Consider the following 20,950-nt stretch of genomic DNA (forward strand, 5'->3'; position numbering starts at 1 on the left):
TTTCTTCAATTTTGTAAAGTTTTTAGAAAAATTTGCTTCAAAAATTGCTTCCTCATTTCTTCCATTTTCCTGCAATTCCTATCTGACAAAGGTTGGAGCCCATGATCATCTTCCATGGGTGTGTGTGTGCTTTTTAATCCCTGACTTTCTGTCTAAACTCTGGGTAAACCTGGAACTGTTACCTAATTCATTACTTCCTTCTGCATATTAAGTGTAGTCCAGTTATTCTACCAGCTGATATTTTTAAATTCAGTGACTTTTAATTTCCAAGATTTCTAAGTTTTTAATATTCATTTGCTTTAATGTCATATCTACCTACTTTTTAATGTTATATATTTATCTCTTTGGCCACTGTAAATTTATCTATTTTAACTTCATGTTTGTTTCAAAACTTAGTTTCATCCTAAGCAAATGAATGTTTCAAATGCTGATTTTGTTGAGAGCTTTTCTTGATGTGTTGTGGGTATCAGGCTTGTTCTGAAAAGGAAACTGTTTTCCACCACCTGTTGCACACTCTCTTGTGGTTTCCTGCACACTCCTCACCCCCCAAATCCACCAGCAGGTCTTCCTGTGGTATGCTGATGTTCTCCTCTAGTGTCTGGATCTCACAAATCCATTCAGGGAGACAGTGAGCAGGCTGACTCAGTTCCTGGCTGGGAGGCACCCCAGATGCACAGTTTCCTTTAAGGCACCAGATCTAGCATCTAGTTATTTGCCATTCTTTCCAGCTTCCTTTTGGGAATGGGGGCCTTCAGCTTCGAACAGTGTCCAGGCTCCAGTCTCTTATCTCACCCTGTACATTTTTAGTATGCTTTACTGGCAGGAGCTCAGCCCCTAGTGGCTACTGCCAACTTTTGGATGACAGCCCTTTGGTTCCTTAGCCCCACTCAGTATTTCATTTGTGCTCCACAGAAACGTGTGTCTTGTTTTTGAGTCCACATATGCATTTTTGCTATCTTTCTTTACACTTTTTCTATCATGGCTCCATCTGTTGAACAGTGGGAGTATTTTGAAGTGTAACACTTGCTTTACTATCTTTTCCAGAAGAGAAAGTGTGGGTGTGGGTTTTAATATAAAAATTAGGCTCAAGACTAACATATGAAAAATCAGGGGAGGGAAGAGGGGGACCATGGAAAGAAGGGGAAGGGACTAGTCAAAGAACATATATGAATGGCACATGGACATGCACAATGGCGTGGGGACTGATTGTGGGAGTGAGGGGTGGGCTGGGTGGAGGAGGACAAAGGGGGAAAACTGAGACAACTGTAAAAGAATAACAATAAAAAAATTTAAAAAAGAGAAAAATCAGCACTCTGCATTCCCTGGGTAGTGCCAGACGAGGTAAACATGCAATGCCCAATTCCCCTCCCCACCAAAAAAGCTGCGTATCTTTATACATCTCCACTAACAGCATTTGACAGAACTTATTTTCCTACAAGCTCAGCAATTAAGTTCACTACTCTTTTTCTATGAACTAAACCCAACATCTATTTCCCCAGTTTAAACTTTAAATTATAATTATGACTATATTATCACCAAAAGAAGTGAGACAATTTGCCACATATGATCAAACAACTGGTGTCAATACATTAAGTTGTCCTCCAGGGATATTCTTTAGATGGTGGTTTGTTTAACCTTTAGATAGGGCTTTTACTTTGTTATGGCAAGTTTGATAAAAACAGATAGACTGGGACCACAGAAAGGCACATTGGCCAATATAAAGGTGATTAACTTTATCCTTTACCCTCTCTCCACTCCACAGATTGAAATGCAGCTCGTTCCTGAGAATTCTACCCTGAAGCTGATCATCCAGATTTGCCTTCAATCTGATAGAACAAAACAAGTTATCTCTGCTGACCAAAGAATGGCCTAGCCAGGTATAGACCGCCAAGACAGACTCCTGGGGTTTGTTCATCAATACTAAGGACAGACTACCCTTTATCAACTAAAACTTACTGAATAGTTGCTAAATGCTAAGCATCATAGGAAAATCAAGAAGGCATAACCAATGTTTGCTATTCTGAAAGCACTTACAATCTTGTTGGAGAAATGCAAGTAGTCATATGAAAGTTAAACAGGAGAGTTAAGGCAATAAGACAACAGGACAAGAAGAAGAAAAAAGAAGTTAAAAAAAAAAAGCAAGGATAGTATAAGGAGCCTCTGGGACAAGTTCAAGAGTTTGAACATTCGCATCAGAGGAGTGCCAGAAGGAGAAGAGAAAGAGTAAGAAATTGAAAATTATTTGAAAAATAATGAAATAAAAATTCCTTAATTTGGTGAAGGAAATAGACATGCAAGTCTGGGAAGTATAGAGTCCTAACCAAGATGGGTGCAAAGAGGCCCACTCTAAGACACATCATAATTAAAGTACCAAAGATTAAAGATAAAAGAGAGAATCTTAAAAGCAGTAGAATCTTAAAAACAAGAGCAGTTAGTTCCTATGGTGGGATTTTCCATAAGACTGTCAGCTGATTTTTCAAAAGAAACCTTTCAGGGTAAAAGGGATTGGCAAGAAATATTCAAAGTCATGAAAAGCAGGGACCTACAGCTAAGATTGCCCTATCCAGCAAAGTTATCATTTAGAATTGAAAGGCAGATAAAGTGCTTTCCAGATAAGAAAAAACTGAAGGAGTTCATCATCACTAAACCATTATCATATGAAACATTAAAGGGACTCATTTAAGAAGAAGAAGATCAAAACTATGAACAGCAAAATGGCAATAAAGACATATCCCTATTGACACCTGAATCTAAAAAACAAACCAAGCAAATGAGAACAGAGACAAAATCATGGACATGTAGAGCATATTGATGGTTTCTAGAAGGAAGGGGAGTGTGAGGGAATGGGCAAAGAGGTGAGGGGATAAGAAGTGCTAACTGGTAGTCATAGAATAGCCACGGGGGTGAAAGGACAGCACTGGAAATGGTGAAGCCGAAGAACTGATACAAATGACCCACAGACAAGCACAGTGGGATATAGATTGCCTGAGGGAGTGTGGGATGCTGGGTGAAAGGAGGCAAAGGGAGAAATATTGGGACAACTATAATAGCATAATCAATAAAATATTATTAAAAAATAAAATGTATATGATGGACAGGAAGTAACACACTATGTATGGATGAAGTTTAGACCCAGATAGTGAAGTGATCTAGAAAGAGAAAACCAGTCTAAGGCAATTTGCAATTTTGAAAGTGTTTACTAATAAGCCCAATGGCTGTGTACAGTCTGGCTTTATTGGTTGAACATTTCCCCAATAGCAACGGAAGAAGGAGAAGAAAAAAATCATACCCTGGCACCTCTGAGGCATGGAATTGATTGACCTTAGAGAAATATCTAAGGGATGAGCTGATTAAAACTTGAATTTCTGAAGTTATACATTCTCTCCCTGGTAAGGGTACAGTAGCAGTACAGTTGCTATAGGGTTCATCTGCACATGATTAAAAACCAGACATCAAGTAAATCTTCTCAAGATCAGAAGTTTCTATTCTTGAGGAAAATTAAATGCCATTAGTCTGGTAGAAGAATTAACACTGAAAAACTTAGACCATAATTTCCTGAGTCATAACTATATAGAACAAGAATATATAGTTAAACAGAACTGGAGCAGTTTTTCACATCCTGATTCTCCCTCCATCACAGTACCTAAGAAAACATAGTGTAATTGTCTATTTACTTATCATTTTACCTTCTACCAGTGAGCTCCTTAAAGCTAGGCTCCATCCTTCTTCACATTGCCTGGTGCGAAGTAGGTATAGAATAAATAAATAAATACTGTGCCCCCCGCCCCAAAGGAAAACAAAGCAAAATACCAAGTGCACATATTTATAAAATTGGATGCCAGTGAACATCTGGAATATTTGGCTTCTAGCTACCTTCCTCTGAGATGAAACAATTCACTTCACGCATCCTCCAAATTGCCAAATGATGTCAGCCTGGAGATTCCTAAAGCCAGAGCTAAGTGCTGACTCATTTAAGATACACAAAGGGTGCCAGACTTGGGAGGCAGTATCCATTTATTCCTGAGTAAAAAAGAGACCATGAAATCTACATTAGGATTATGTCTACATTTTGATGTTTTAATAAAGGCAATTCCACTGTACTATCACTGTAAATACAGACACACTGGCTTTTCCATGGGTACAATCACTCATATATAGCATGAATGTGTGTGTTTTTTTAAACCCCGATGAGCTCGAGACCTTTCAGCCATCAGGGATGCTTTCATGTCCTGTATCTTAGCCGCATGTTAGCTGTGTTTGCTTTCTTCTTTTGAGGAAAGCTGTTCCAAGATACAAAAGGGATTAAAAAAAATTTCAAAAATGAGGTAGTGAATGAGATTCAAAACTTTCCATTTTGCTTCATAACATTTTTTCATTAGCCAAGTGAAGTAATGAATTATTTGACCCATGGTATTGTGAGATTTAAGTGCAAAGCATACATTTGAAAGTCAAAACCAAGTGAGAAAATTCAGCGGACATAAAAGAACTACAGATAATCATGAGGAAGATACAATTTATGATTCATACAAGAGGCAATTTGCTTGTTGTTTGAAAATTTTGAAATATTTATCATTATGCTCTTGAAATAATGAAGAGAAAGCTCTTTCTGAAGCAATCCTCAGGAACTGAACTCTTAGTTCTGTTCTCGACTAACTAGTGTCTGGATACCCTGAAGTTCACAGAGAGATGAAGATGAAAAAAATCTTTGGGAGAGTTCAAAGAGAAACAAATCCTCTGGAGTATCCACACACAATGTACAAATAGCCCAAAGTTAGAGAATTCTAAATATAGGAAGAATCCAAATAAACAAACAAAAATAACTGTACTAAAAAGATGTTTAAAAAATGATCATTTATTTTAGAAATTTACTATAATGAAATTTACTATAATGACCAAAGAATGATTTGCTACAGTGCTCATCAATAAATGATACCAACTGCCAGGCCGTGGTCCAGTCTATGTGGAGGAAGAGATGGCATCACTTATGAGAGAAAGCTGTACCTTGTTGGGACACCATGAAATGTTTGTAGCTAAGACAAGAGTGGTAGCAATTCTTAGTCACTTACATGTGTTGGATGCTAGGACAATTTAGTTTTTCAGCCACATGCTTTGTGGACTCTTGACATATCATTAATTCGGATAAGAAAGGTTCCAAACATTCCAGGCAGATAGACCTTTATCGTATAAAGTGAATTTCAGTTATCAATTTTCTCCTTTTTTCTGGCTCATCTAGATGATCTCTGGTTAGAACTCAGCACTATTCTTCATTCCTCGTTTCTAGGAGAAAGAGGGCTGGTAGAGAAGGCAATGTCAAAGGGAAAGTATTGAACCTTTGTGCTCATGAGAGGTTGTGGTTTTGAATGTAGTGAGTGGGGCTCTCCGTTACACTCTTCAGAGCTACTCTTGGGAGTCATCCCTGTGAAGTCTCTCTTCTTCCTTGAAGCTGGTGTGATGTGATGGGTTTGAAACTGCCTGTCTCTTAGAAGTGGATCAGACCCTACAAGAACAGCTCAGACAAGCTTTCCTCTTGGCTTCAAGGATAATCAATAATCAATCTCTTCCCTCCTTCTCCCTTCCCTTTTCCCTCTTCCCTCTGACTCATCTTTTCCTGAGTTCCTCTTTTCTCGCTCTCAGCATGCAGAGATTAAAGTGTAGGGAAAAAGGATAAGGAAGCTTCCTGAGCTGTCCTTGTACCTTCTTCTGGTCCAGGTCTCATAGGCCGTCAGCGCTTAAGAGAGGAAGTCTTGTGACTTCCCTGAGGTCTGGCTGAGCTCACCAAAAGATTAATAGTGAAGTTTGGGGCCTAAGCTTAGATGTCATTAAATGTTCTTTTGTCTGGTATTGACCTCTGTTTATAAAGCTCCTTCAGATTCTTCTGGGAGAGGGAAGCAGGTAGCTATGGGAGGGAAGGATTGGGGCACGTGGTCTCTGATCTTAGACCTCTCGGTCTGTTTGCCAGGGATGCAACTAATCACACTTACAACAATGATGGAAATGCCCCACATGAAGACAAGGCATTTGAAGTCTATGTAGTTAAAGAGACTAAGAATAATATTTTGTTACATGTTTTTTACAGTAAGTCTGTGAAACAGAAAGGTATTTATCCTGCTCCATTTTTAAAAGATTTTACTTACTCATTTTTAGAGGCAGGGAGAAAGAGAGGGAGAGAAACACTGATGTGAGAGAGAAACACCAAATGGTTGCCTCTCATATGTGCCCCAACTGGGGACTGAACCTGCAACCCAGGTGTGTCCTCTGATGGGGAATCGAACTGGTGACCTCTCACTTTTTGGGATGATGTCCAACCAGCTGAGCCACATTGGTCCAGACTATCCTGCTCATTTGATAAAACTGAAGCTCAAGAAAATTTTATGTGTTTTACCTAAAACCATATGAGAGAGTCCATGTTTTCTGTATGAAGTTTTGGAGAAAGATTTAACTTTGCCCTTTAAATTTATTTGGCCAGCTGAAATTATAAAAATCAAACCAGGTTTTTGTATTTCCATTGAGCATATGTGGTCTCTTACAAGGTAAAATGATGACGTAGTGGACAACCTGTCTGTTAGACACGAGACTTGCTCTTGGTAGTGCAGAATTTCTAAAATATCAAATTAAGCGACTGATCAACACAGCCATGCACAAAGTAATCCAGAAGGCAATATTCCTATCAATTTCCTGATCATGCATGAAGCACTTTCTGAGTCTAATATCTAACACCTACATTTTAACAGTTAATATCCACGCCCCAAAACATAAGCTAACATGTTTGAACTGAAGGCTACATACCCTTAGCTTTAGGTATCAATGCAAAGACCCTCACCAGCTCTGAAGGACTTGTACGAGGATACCTTGCATAGGGAGACGTCAGCTCAATTTGTAAAAGAGCTGACCCTAACATTGCCAGTTAGCATAGTGTACTTCTCAGGAAAACTAATATTTGAATTTGCTATTACATGATAAAAAGTCACCGTGTACATTTAACAGCCTTTATTCCTTTATTCTTAGAAAGAGGAAGTATGTAGCCCTGGCTGGCGTAGCTCAGTGGATTGAGCGCGGGCTGGGAACCAAAGTGTCCCAGGTTCGATTCCCAGCTAGGGTACATTCCTGGGTTGCAGGCCATAACCCTCAGCAACCGCACATTGATGTTTCTCTCTCTCTCTTTCTCTCTCTCTCTCTCCCTCCTTTCCCTCCCTAGAAATAAATAAATAAAATCTTAAAAAAAAAAAGGAAAGGAAGTGTGTTACATCAAAGAAGTGTGTTATTTGCTAGAAACTTCCAAGTTTACTAAATTTTACTTTTCCTCTCAAGTCTTATTCTTTGTAACACAACATATACTTTTTTTTTTTTCAGGAATACAACTTAAATCACCCTACACAGAATATTGAGAAATTTGAATTCCCCAAGTAGACTTTGCTGTTCTTCTACCTTTGCAGCCATTGCAATATGTCATTACAATGTGAACCCCCAATCACAAACACACACACTCTGCAGCAATTATCTCATGTCTTAGAAGGATAGATACGAATGCCTATCTTTGCAACAGTTTGTCTTCAGGGCTGAGAGCAAATTTTGTGTTGTCAGAACTCAGCCTAGTGCCTAGAATACAGCACACAGAATAATTGGTACAATGAGCCCTAACTGGTGTGGCTCAGTGGACTGAGTGCTGGCCTGTAAACCAAAGGGTCACCAGTTTGATTTCCAGTCAGGGCACATGCCTGGGTTGCAGGCCAGGTCCCCGGTGGGGGTGGGGGTGCATGAGAGGCAACCACACACTGATGTTTCTGCCCCTCTCTCCTTCCCTTTTCCACTGTCAAACAAACAAACAAATAAAATCTTTTAAAAAAAAGCATAATTAGTACAATGAATGAATGTGTCGTTTTGTCTCTTCAATTATTTCTTTTCTTTTCTTTTTTAAGATTTTTATTTTTATTTATTTATTTTTAGGGAGAGAAAAGGGGAAGAGAGAGAGAGAGAGAGAGAGAGAGAGAGAAACATCAATGTGCAGTTGCTGGGGGTTATGGCCTGCAACCCAGGAATGTACCCTGGCTGGGAATCGAACCTGGGACACTTTGGTTCCCAGCCCGTGCTCAATCCACTGAGCTACGCCAGCCAGGGCTTATTTCTTTTCTTTTTAAAAGATTTTATTTATTCATTTTTAGAGAGGGAAGGGAGGGAGGGAGGGAGAGAGAGAGAGAGAGAGAGAGAGAGAAACATCAATGTGTGGTTGCTGGGAGCCATGGCCTGCAACCCAGGCATCTACCTTGACTGGGAATTGAACCTGTGATGCTTTGGTTCACAGCCGTGCTCAATCTACTGAGCTACGCCAGCCAGGGGACTATTTCTTCTTTTTTTTAAATCAACTTTAGAAAGAGAGGAACATGGATTTGTTGTTCTGCTTATTTACGCATTCATTGGTTGATTGTTCTATGTGCCCTGACCAGGGATTGAACTCAACCTTGCTATATGGGGATAATTCTCTCTCCAACTGAGCTACCTAGCCAGGGCCTCCTCAACCATTTCTTAAGCTTCTTTGGAGCATAGATGAGATCTTAAGTTGTTCTGTATTCCCCATGTTACTTAACACAGTGCTGGGAACCTAGTCAAACTCCATAAATATGCACTGATTTATTTGCCATAAAGGAGAGCATTTCTAACCTAGATACATAAAAACAGAAGCTAGATATTAATCTGTCAAGAATGGTATAAAACAGATTTTTACATTGAATGGGAACTTACACATAATCGCCTCTAAATTCTCTTCCAATTTTGAAACTGTTATTTTTGCATTTTTAAAGAGATTTAACTAGCAAAGGCCTACAACCTTCATGGATCAGAATGAACCAGTGTCATGAAATATCAACATTACTCAAGAACTACTTGACTTTAGGTAAAGATGAAGGTGTAGGTAAACACAGCTTGCCTCCTCAAAAAACCACATCAAAATTACGACTAAACTATAAAGCCACCATCACTCAAACTGACTTGAATAGAAGTCTAACAACTATGGAATTAAAGAAACCACATTCAACCTGACTGGTGGAGGAGTGGAACAAGCTGGCCTTACATCTACATGTGGTACATAAAAATTTGGGAGGGATACCTTGGGAGTGAGGCGTCCCAGGCCAACACCAAGCCACCCAGCCCAGGGTTCCAGGACCAGGAAGATAAGTCCCCATACCTTCTGGCTTCAAAAACCAGCAGGGATTGAGTCACTGGAAGAAACTTCTAGAGTCCCAAGCAGTTCCTCTTAAAGAACCCACACATGGACTTCTGAGCTCCAGCACCAGGGTAACAGCTTAAAAGGCATCAGTGGCACACAGGGAGGAACTGAAGTGTCTGGCATCAAGGCAAGAACTAGGGAATAGCATTCTCCCAGACAGGTAGGCAGAGGCTACTGTTTCTTTTCTGAACTTGTCTTTCACAGGGCCACAGAGCAGGCAGGCCGATGCCATACCTGAGACTCTATCAACCTGGCTATCACTGTTTGCTCTGCCTTGGAGATGCCCTGAGGCTTTATCCCACCCAACTTATAGGCCCACCCAGGCAGTTAACAGTGGCTTTTACACATGAATGGCTGGTCTTGGCTCATGCTTCACAACTTCCTAAATTCTCTCAAATAATCAACCGCAGCCTCAGTGAGCTCCCAGCCCTAAACTTCTTGAAAGTGGCTGCAGGTATGGCACTCTCAGAAGGCAGCCTAGGTTCACAGCTTGGCTTCACCTGGGAAGCTTCAAGCCCAGCAGAAGTAGCAGCCACCTCCAGATTGCTTTATAGCTCATGTAGAATGGCCCTGTACAGAACTCAGGTGGGGAATGACTTTGGCCCACCACCTGGGAAACCCCAGAGCTTGCAAACCAATGGACAGCTACAGAATATGTTGAAGCACCACTACCCTGCCCCTGAATAGCTGACCCTCCATGGACAGTGGAGGTTGGTGGTCAGCAGTCACAGCCAGTCCTTGCAGCTGCCTGTCCTGGGTAAATGCCTCCCATTAACTTGCCAACAACAATCTAGGCTTAACTAAAGAGGAGGGTATACCCAGCCCACACAAAGGGCACACCTTGAGTACCCAGCTTTAGTGATAGGGAAAGCTGTGCCACTGTACCCTATAAGACACCTACTACATTAGGCCACACTACCAGGACATGGAGTCAAAGCAGCTCTACAAAATACATAGAAACAAACACAGGGAGGCTACCAAAATGAGGAGACAAAGAAATGTGGCCAACTGAAAGAACAGATCAAAACTCTAGAAAAAGAACTAAACAAAATGAGCAATCTATCAGGTGCAGAATTCAAAACACTGGTTATAAGGATGCTCAGGGAACTTAGTGAGGACTTCAACAGCATAAAACAGATCCAGTCAGAAATGAAGGATACATTAATTGAAATAAAGAACAATTTACAGGGAAATAACAGTAGAGTGGAGGAAGCCAAGAATCAAATCAATGATTTGGAACATAAGGAAGCAAAAAACAATCAGAACAAGAAGAAAAAAGAATTAAAAAAACAGAGAGGATAGTGTAAGGTGTCTCTGCAAGTGTTACAATATTTATATCACAAGGGTGCCAGAAGAAGAGAAAGGGCAAGAAATTGGAAATTATTTGAAAAATAATGAAAGAAAACTTCCTTATTTGGTGAAGGAAATAGATATGCAAGTCCAGGAAGCACAAAGAGTCCCAAACAAGATGGTGCAAAGAGGCCCACTCCAAGACACATCATAATTAAAATGCCAAAGGTTAAAGATAAAGAGAGAATCTTAAAAGCAGTAAGATAAGAGCAGTTAGTTCTTACAGGGGAATTTCCATAAGACTGTCAGCCGATTTCTCAAGAGAAATTCTTCACGGTAGAATGGATTGGCAAGAAATATTCAAAGTCATGGAAAGCAGGGACCTACAGCCAAGATTGCTCTACTCAGCAAAGCTATCATTTAGAATTGAAGGGCAGATAAAGAGCTTCCCAGACAGGAAAAAACTAAAGGAATTCATCATCACCAAACCATTATTATATGAAACATTAATGGGATTTCTTTAAGAAGAAGATGACCAAAACTATGAACAATGAACTGGCAATAAATACATACCTATCAACATTTGTATCTAAAAACCAAACTAAGCAAACTAGAAAAACAGGGACAAAATCATAGATATGTACAGCATTTTGATGGTTTCCAGATGGGAGGGGGTTTCTAGGTGGGAATGGGAGAAGAGGTAAGAGCATGAAGAAGTACAAACAGGTAGTTACAGCACAGCCATGGGGATGTAAAGTACAGTACAGGACATGGAGTAGGCGAAGAACTTATGTCTACATGAGCTCCTGACAGGAACAATGGTGTGGGGACTGCCTGAGTGAGTGGGGGGGTGCTGAATGGAGGGTAGCAAATGGGAAAAATGGGACAACTATAACAGCATAATCAATAAAATTTTTAAAAACCTTCAAAAGACTTCAGTATATTAGTTAATATACTGTATCCCTTAGAATAATATAAATGACTCTTGATTTATGAAATCTTTTGAAACTATTTCCTTTTTTATGATCCAGAACAAATCACACAGCACGGGGTGCTCGTAAACATAAGCAAGTCCTCAGTAATTCACTTGAAAATGGTTGTTTAGAATGAAGGCACCATTTTCCCACAAAACAACATGGAGGTTTTCAGGCTCTCAGGGCAGCTCATGAAGTTCCATTCAGGGAATAACATCAGGTACTAATACTGTTATATAACTTCACCACCACTCATAATTATTAACTTTAGGATCCTGGCAATACCCTTGTCCACACCACAACCGTATGAATAGCTGTCATCAGATAAGGAAAACCTACTTTTCACCATGACAGTCAACTAAAATTCTATTATAAAAGAACCACATTTGGATAAAACAAAAATTCTAGGTTCTGTAAAATACAGGGTGGGGCAAAAGCATGTTTACAGTGTTTGCATGGAAAATAGTACAATAATTAAGTAATAATACAAAAATAAACTTTGAGCCCTGGCTGGCATAGCTCAGTGGATTGAGCACGGGCTGGGAACCAAAGTGTTGCAGGTTCGATTCCCAGTCAGGGTACATGCCTGGGTTGTAGGCCAGAACCCCCAGCAACCGCACATTGATGTTTCTCTCTCCCTCCCTCCCTCTCTCTATCTCCCTCCTTCCCTCTCTAAAAATAAATAAATAAAATCTTTAAAAAAAAAAAAACTTTGACATACAACTGTAAACCTACTTCTGCCCCACCCTGTAGACTCCATTGGTCTCACTGAGAAAACTCTGTGACTGGGCCTATGAAGTGCCTGAATTTCTGCAGCTTCTTAAGTTTCTTGGCCAAACAGCATGATTTCTTTTTCTACCCAGATTTTAGCTGTAGTTTTCCAACATATGAGGTTGCATAAGCATTAGAAATCAGGATTTGTTGGTTTCTTCAGAGCGTACCCTTGCAGTACATCCTCAAAGGACTTCCCCCCAAGTTTACTGCACAAACATGAGGCCTTCTCTCATTTCTTTGGCACTGGATTTATGCTAATTATTCTAAGGATGATGATCTGCAGAAGGCCACAGTTAATCTCTGATAATACTAAAGAAAAGTCATTTGTTACTGGCTGCTTTTTATACTTTTTTCCAGGAAGTCTGATTTTTATTATCCCCTCATTAATTATCCCAAAGTTTTATTTCATTGGTGTATGAGGTAATTTGTAAATTGCGTTTGTATAGTTATTTTTATTAATACAGTGAATTCTTAGAGATGCTGGAGCACATTAATGCATTCACTCAACACATTTGTTTCTCGGGTGCATGTTAGGCCTGAGACAAGCAAACAGGTGCAAAGATAAACCAGACACAAATCCTGCCATTAGCAGCTTTAAGTCTTGTAGCACCTGCGATATGTGCTCCTAACATTTTCTGCTACACTTTGGCCGATTAAGTGTCAACAGTGAGGTGATGCTCATTGTTGGTCCCAGGTTGTAAACATTGTAGTATTAAATTCTTTGTCCTAACTCTGGCAAGTGGTATTTGAAGTTGGAAGCTTAAATCTAAGACACCACATGTTTGGGGAAGCACGAGTGCTCCGAGGCATTAGCAGTGATGCTCAATTCATGTCAACGACGATGTCAAACCCTACAAAGTGGATCCAAGTAAGAAAAAGCCGAAAGGGGCCAGTCTCCACCATGCTCCTTCTACGCCTGCCGCACTGGCCTCTTCTGTGGACTTTGCCTGGAATATTCTCCCTCCAGACACCCACAGACCTCCCTAGCTCAGTTGCTTTAGTTCTCCTCAAGTGTCACCTTTGCAGAGAAAACTTCCTTGACTACTCTATTTTAAGTAAGACTTCTGTCACTCTGCCCTTACACTGTGTTTTTTGGTTTTTTCCCCCCCTTAAAGCACTTATATCTGACATTGTATTTTAAATGCATTGGTTCATTTTATTTTTTGGCAAGGTCTTGTCATTTTAATCACAGCCTAATCCACTGCCCAGAACTATCTATCACATTGGTCTCATGACACATGAATTCTCCTTGTAGCCTCCCTTCCACCAGGCCACTCAGTCTCTGAAAGGGGATGTCCAGTTACAGCCCTGCAGCTATCTGCTGTCTGCTCCTGTTCCCTTCAATCTTCTTAACTTGAGTCTAACAATACCTTCACCCAGGCCTCATATAAGGGTCTGTGGTCTTTCTTCCACTGTTCACAATGTCTCAATTTATGGTGTAAAATACTCAAACATGAACATAATATCTCTGTAATTCAAAGGCCTTGGCCCCCTTCCAAGGCCATTAGGTGGTCACTGTACATTAGCACATGGCAAAAATGTCTCACCTACACTTCCTCCTCACTTACCCCCTTCATTTTGCAGAACAAACTCTGGCAGGCACCTACATGTGCCCGCTACTGTTCTTGGTTCCAGGAATATGGGAGTAAGCCCTCCTGATGAGGCTTGGCCTTAGTGGAGTTTATACATTTTTGTTTTTGAAACAGAAGGTTGAAAAATCTTATAGCTAATGATTTTCCACACTTATGAAATTTAGAGTTAAATTTCCTGCTTATGAAATACAAAAGAAATATCTGCATAGAGATTTAGAAGTTTACAGATGAAGAAAAGGATGGGATTTAGATGGAATACCTGACTCAGAGTCTATAAATGAAATCTGAGAATTTAGTTTACATAGTTACTGGGATTTGTGTGGAGGGGTGAGGCAGGTGAGGGGGGGCCGCAAGGGTGAAGGGTTGAATTATCCACGTTACTCAATGCAGAATATCATGTCAGCTCCTGCAAAGCCCCTTCCTCCCCTTCTCCCTCTCTTCCCCTTTTCTTTGTCTCCTTTCTCCTTCCTTCCTTCCTTCCTTCCTCCCTCCCTCCCTCCCTTCTCTCCCTCCCTCCTTTCCGTCTTGCTCGCTCTCTCTTTCTTCTATCCATCCACTTGCGCCCTTCTACTCCATCACCGTAAATGGTACTCTTCATATAAATTTTGATATAAGTTTCCTCAAAAAATCAAATTACAATTTTATAAATATTGCTTTAAATTCATAATTTAATTTGTGGGGTCTGGACATCTTTGCATTATTGTCTGTGCCATCCAAGGACATACAATACCTTTCCATTTATTCAAATTATCTTATATATATAATTTACTAGACATTTAATAAGTTTTCTATGAAGTTCTTGTGTATTCTTGGTTAGCTTAATTTTTAGATACTTAACATTTTTTTGTTGCTAATTTTGATTGTATCTTATTTTTGTTACATCTTTTAGTTGGTATGTATCTTTCTCACTGGGAGTGTTTTATTTCATATTTTTAAAAGTGGATGCAAAACAACAGTCCTGAATTAATTGTATTTTTTTAAATACAAAGGCTAGGTATTCCAAAACAATAGAATTATAAACATTAAATCTGCAGGCATTTATAACGGAAAACAGTAGTGTAGGGGAAGAAGGAACAGCATTCTTTTGGTTAAAGAGAAGATTCCAGATATAATCTAGAAACTTCCCAGCTTTGCAATTAAAATGTTGTCCCAGTGTTAGCCCAAACCTTACCACAGAGCCCTCTGTGTGGTGGCTGCGAGGATCCAAATGTTGTCAGTGTTCTCAGTGAAATGGGGAAGAAAGCACTGTGACAGGAACCGAGTGAGGGTGGGGAGGAGGGGTGAATCTGTGTGCCTGACAGGGTTAGGGGACTGCAGAGGACCTCCAAGTCCAGGGCTCTAATTAGAAATACGTGATCATCTCCTCCGTACCATAGCAAACCTGCTTAACAGAGCTCTTTCAACGCAGGTTTTGGTGATTTGCCACCCAGGATCAACAGCAGAGACCAAATATAATATAAAGTAAATTTCATTTGTTTCTCATAGAAAAAACCTAGTATTCTACCAGTGCTTTGTTGAGGGGAAAGATGTATTATTAAATGATCAATAGGCAACATGATCAGAACCATGCATAATAGTGAGATCAAAGAAAATGCTCCTCATTCACTGACTGGCATCAGATGATCTAAGAAAAGCATTTAGATTCATGCCCTGTGTTAAACCCAAGAGGGTGAGGTGAAAGGCACTCATATATTATTCTTGCGGCCAGGAATTCACTGCACATTAAATTGTCAAGGTGATGGATGACAAGAAGCAAAGTTCTAGGGAAGATCAAAAGTATCAGTTTGACTAAACCACCATAACAAGACAGTCCTAACTTAAGCATATTTTTTGTTACTACATATAAGAGATTTCCAAATAATGTTTTTCTCTTATAACATCTACAACTATTCCTACAGAGGTGAGAAAGGCTGTTTTCTAAAAGACATCAAATGACTTTTGTTTTATATTCTCCAAAGGCCCAAGTAGAATGGTGGGTGACATGTGAGTACATAGACACTACACAATAAAACAGAGATGAGGTCGTCATTTTATGCCTACTGATTAGTGCTATCAGCTTTTCATTAGTACTCTGAGTTTCACCTTAAAGAACTGGCTAATCTAAGAATTTCTGAGCGTCAATCTCCAAATTCATATTTTGCAAAAGAAAATGATCTACAAGAAATCCAGACAGTATTGGGCAGATGAGGTGGGGGCAGAGAGATAGCAAGAATTCAGGGCACATTATCAAAGTGAACTCTTCTGAAGTCTCTTTGGGGTCTCTATAATTCACCAACTATATTTTCCAGTGAACTATCTGTGACAATTTCTCCTGAAGGTCGTTGGCCATGGAGTTGACACTGATGGTTCTAAGTCAGAAAAGCAGAAGTTAACTTCATTATGTACCAAAAATCAAAGTGGGGATCAACTCCGACCAACAAGGTCAGATGTCCCAGTGTGACCCTGATGGCCAGTTTGCTTCTGGCGACTGGGCAAAGTCTGCAATGAGTACCTGTACGTGGTTTCAAGCCACTGAAATCATTCTCTTGGCTGCCCTACCCCCACTCTACACACACTCATTTCAGAAAGCAGGAAATGTTTTTCCTGTGTAACAGTCGCAGAGCGATCCCCTAGGGCTTCCAGGGGGCTTGCATCTTCCAGTTCCTGTTTCTGGTTTGGAACAGCTAGCTCTATATTTGGTAACGGCCTGCCTGTGGGTTGTTTTGGAATTGGTCATAATAAGATAACCTGGAGTCCCTGAGCAGAGATCAAAAGCAATCTTGTTTTTCCAGGAAGCAACATGCTGACCTTTCAGGATTTGGTCTATCTCGCTAAGTGTGTTGAGTTTTTGAATAGTGCTGTTTATAGCAAAGCTGGGTGTTTACACTACTGGTCCTTACAGGTGAATGACTGCACAGGAATAAGATACTACATATACTCTCCTGCTTTTAGATAAGTTTATATTTGTTTCTTATGTGGGCTGATATAATTTAAGCAATGCTCTTTATAGTATATGCTCTTTTTCCATGGAAACTTGAGAGTAACTACTTGCTCAGAAATGAACAAATATTTGTCAGATGAGTTAGACAAGAGCGTTGATTCTAATCCTTTCACATCAGGGCAAGAAAGAACCAACACTGTTGACAAATAATAACTTCCTCTTCCCCCAGTATTTTCAACGTTAAACCTTTATGGTAGTGTTAAACCTTTGTGAACACAATCTTTTAGGAGTAAATAGATAATCAACTATTATTTGCCATTGGGAGAAGTAATTTAGAAAACTGTCAAAAAGCTAGTGGACTACTATTTTATCACCAATATGTGCTCTTCTCATTGTACCTTAGATTTCAATTTGTCCTGTTTTTGAATCCTAAGAGTTAACTTGTTTTGCAAATAAGATGAGAAATAATGATGGCATTTTCATCTTACAAAGGGAAAATCAAGTCACAAAAACACATATTAACCACTGTAATATCACCTTGGAAATGTGACAGGAATCCGAGTTTCACAGAGAACGTATTTGTGAAGTTGTCAGTCATTAAGTCAATTTCAAAGGATTATCATAGTAGGGCTAAAATAAGAACATCTTCCTTAGGGAATATTAATTTGTTATATGGATACTGGGTGATTTTACTCCTCTTTGTAATTTACACCATATTTTTATTTCCTGTTGCTTTAATGTTTACTATAGATTGAAAGTTATTCTTTTTGTAGCAGGTGAATTGTCTTTAAAAAAATCTAAACTGTAAATCAGTAAATTCACTTTTTATAACTTTCTATTTTTTCCCTTTTAGTCATTGGTATTTGTTTTCATATTTAAAATCTTGTTTTACAAGCCAACATTTGGCCACACAATCTGTGCAGTGGTAACAGTTCCACAATATTCCACAGCAGCGTGCACAGGGCCTGCCACCAAACCATCCTGCGATCTGAACCTTTGCTGCATCCCTCTCGGCTTTGGAACAAACTGAATCTATTATTCTTCAGAACTCTCTTCTGAAAAATGGGACTAAAATATATACTTCCACAGGTCTGTTCCGGGAGCTAAAGCCCATAAAAGATTCTAACTCCAGCACAGGTTCCTGACGGGTGTCACTCAATGGAAGTGCATTCTGGATAAGACAGTTCTGTGTGAGGAAATGCCCCCTGAACTGCCATCTGTGCTAATCAATGAGGGCTTTGTGACATGATCATACTACTGCTCCTGTTTACACTGATTTTTCCCATCCATTCCTCTTTAAAAAGTATTTTTTAAAGTTTTACATACTCATTCTTTGAGACTCGCCTCCTCAAATTTTTACCTCCTCAAATCCCTAACTTCCAATAGCCAAGATGATAACAACATGTTTAATGTTCTTAAGTCACTTATACACTGAATGACATTGCTTCTGTATTTCTATGGTCTTCAGACTATTAGCAACCTGATGATGGCCCGGGCTGTGCTGTGTCTCTCTTTCAGTGTCTAGAGCCCCACATGCTGCCCAAGGTACAGCTGGTGCTCAGAGATGTCTGTTGAATAAAATGGTCCACTGCATAAATTTTCTGAACCAGGTGGTCTTCATATTCTGATGCATGCCAGGGATGTCCCTGCTTTAGGTCTGTAACATCACCAGGGCCTTTCTAGTTCATCTCCATATTCAGACTTACAAGATAACCATAAATCTCACTTGGCACCAGAATCACTTAGAAGGATACAGGATTAGAATCATAGCTTGCCAGCAAGGCAGCATCAGGCTTCCTCTTTGGGGGGATCTTCACGACTAAGTAGTGGTCCACACCGCTGCCTGGGGCTAGGCTGTCCCTGAGCCTCTCCTCCCCGGATCACCTCAGGTGCCGGGAAAAGAGACCCACTGTAAGCAGATTCTAGATTTAGTGTGGCCTAAAAGCCTGAGGTTCCAAAGAAGCCCACCAGTCCTGTAACTCAACAGATACGTCTCCCATATGTCAAAGGGCATGCCTAGTTACAAGTGTCACCATAATCGCAGAAATCCTATGGTATGGCTTCCTATCAGCATTTATCATTCCCCAGCCCAGATGCAATTGACCAATAAGCAGCCATTTACATCATAAGCAATGTTGCCTAGTACCACTGTAACATTCTACCTTTAACAGGTCTCCAGAGAAAGAGAAAGTTGAGAAAGGTAAATGTCAAAGGATCCTGTGAATTCTTCGCCTATGTGTCCCTTGCTCTTGCTGTTCCCTCTGCTTAGAAGACTCCTCTCCAGACATCTACACGGCCAGCTCCTGCACCTCCTTCAATTCCTTGGTCAAAGTCATCTTTCCAATGAGGCCTTCTCAGGTCACCCCACTTGAGAACTGCAACTCCTGATCTCAGCTGCTGGGACCTCCTACCATCTGTGTATGTTTTATTTTCTTTTTCACTGTCCTTATTACCTTCTAACATGTAATTTACTAATTGATTTGCCTTATTCTGCTTGTTTTTTCCATAGAATTTAAGTTCCATAAACTTGGGGCATTTGTCTTTTATTTTTTTCCTTATGTAGAAGTAAGTAATTCTTGGCTTCTAGAAGAGTTCCTGGCACAAAGTAGGTTCTTCAATAACTGTTTTATTTATGAATGAATTTATGCCCTTTCTCTTTTTCAAACTCTAGTTTTCACTGCATCCTTTTTTGAGAAACAGGGAAGGGCAACATTTTTTCAGCCAACAAATAAAAGGCATCCTGGTGTTAGGGATTAAGAACAGGGAGTTTGGGCCCGAACTGCCTGGCTTTGAATAAGGGCTTTGCCACCCACCTTGAGAAGTTGCCCTAAATTCTCTGTACCTTGGCTGTCTCATCTGTTAATGGGGATAATAACAGTACGTCCATCTTTGGATTGTCATGCGGATGAAATTACTTAAAATATATATGTAATGTGTTCAGAATAATGCACTATGTATTAACTAGTATTAAAATCAACTTTAAAAAGGCCTTTATTTTTACTCTGCATCATTTCTAACTACATTTCTCTTCCAAACTCCTCTTCCTCTCAGTCATTTTACTTGAAAGTTACATCTACACCACAGCCTTTCTTTTTCCAATTACAGTTTATATTCAACATTATTCTGTATTAGTTTCAGGTATACAGCGTAGTGGTTAGACAATCATATACTTCATAAAGTTTCTCCTGATATTTCAAGTGCCCACCTGGCACCGCACATATCAAATAATATTATTATTACACTACTATCAACTATATTCCCTGCTGTACTTTACATCCCTATGACTATTCTGTAACTACCACTTTGAACTTCTGGGTGAAAACGACAAGGAAAGAAGTACACCACTTCCTTATGTCAACTTCCATTCACTTTTCTAACTACTGAAACTAAGATTTCCAAAGACCTAGCTGCTGCTTTTTTCTCCTTAGTCCATGAGTTACTTGTCTCCTGCCTGCCATCTTTGACTTCTGAGTTCCTCCTTTCCTGTTTCCACCTGTTCAGGTGGAAGCTGAAAAGCCCCTTACAGCTGCCCCTTCTCAGACGTCTTCAGAGGCACACCCACCTTTCCTTCGTTCACTCTTTAATGTTATTCCTAACACAGGGCAGTTGCCAGTTCCCCTTGGGCGATCCACTGACGGCGGCTGTGGGAGCCAGGCCCACTGAGTTTCCTAAGGATGCCAAGTGCTTTCTCACATCCATGACTTAGAACTTTCGTTCCTCTTCCTGGCACCTTCTCCCACCTTCATCTCCCTCTCCCTAACTTCAGCTAGTTTTCCAAATTTTAATATAGCCTCTCCCCTTTTCTTTTGTTTCCAAGCCAAACACCTCTCCTTTGCACTACTTTATTGCTTATGGATGCATCTATCAGAGTATACACAGCCTTTTCTCATTGCCAGTTTATTTCATTTTACCCCAGAAATAAATGGCTTATAGGTATATGGTTTGGGTTGGCCAAAAAATCTGTACAGTTTTCTTCTCTAAAACAGAAGACACATTTTTCATTTTCACCAATAGCTTTATTGATTTGGATATTTTGAGAATGTTGGCTATTTCCCACTATTGGCATCTAGTGGGTAGAGGCCAGGGGTGCTGCTAAACATCTTCCCATGCATAAGACAGCCCCGCAGTGAAGAATTATTTGGCCAAAATGTCCATAGTACCAAGAAACTTTACAAAACAC

The 20,950-nt window shown here is 40.0% G+C and overlaps 1 protein-coding gene across 1 annotated transcript in view; it reads right to left on the reverse strand.

Moving 5' to 3' along the window:
* LRRC8C (leucine rich repeat containing 8 VRAC subunit C) overlaps positions 1-20,950 on the reverse strand; it is an 85,523-nt gene that overhangs the window by 15,006 nt on the left and 49,567 nt on the right. The gene's annotated exons all lie outside the window — the stretch shown is intronic.

The sequence above is a fragment of the Phyllostomus hastatus genome, unplaced genomic scaffold, assembly GCF_019186645.2.
Source record: "Phyllostomus hastatus isolate PE091 unplaced genomic scaffold, TTU_PhHast_1.1 phas_contig_524, whole genome shotgun sequence".
Lineage (NCBI taxonomy): Eukaryota > Metazoa > Chordata > Mammalia > Chiroptera > Phyllostomidae > Phyllostomus > Phyllostomus hastatus.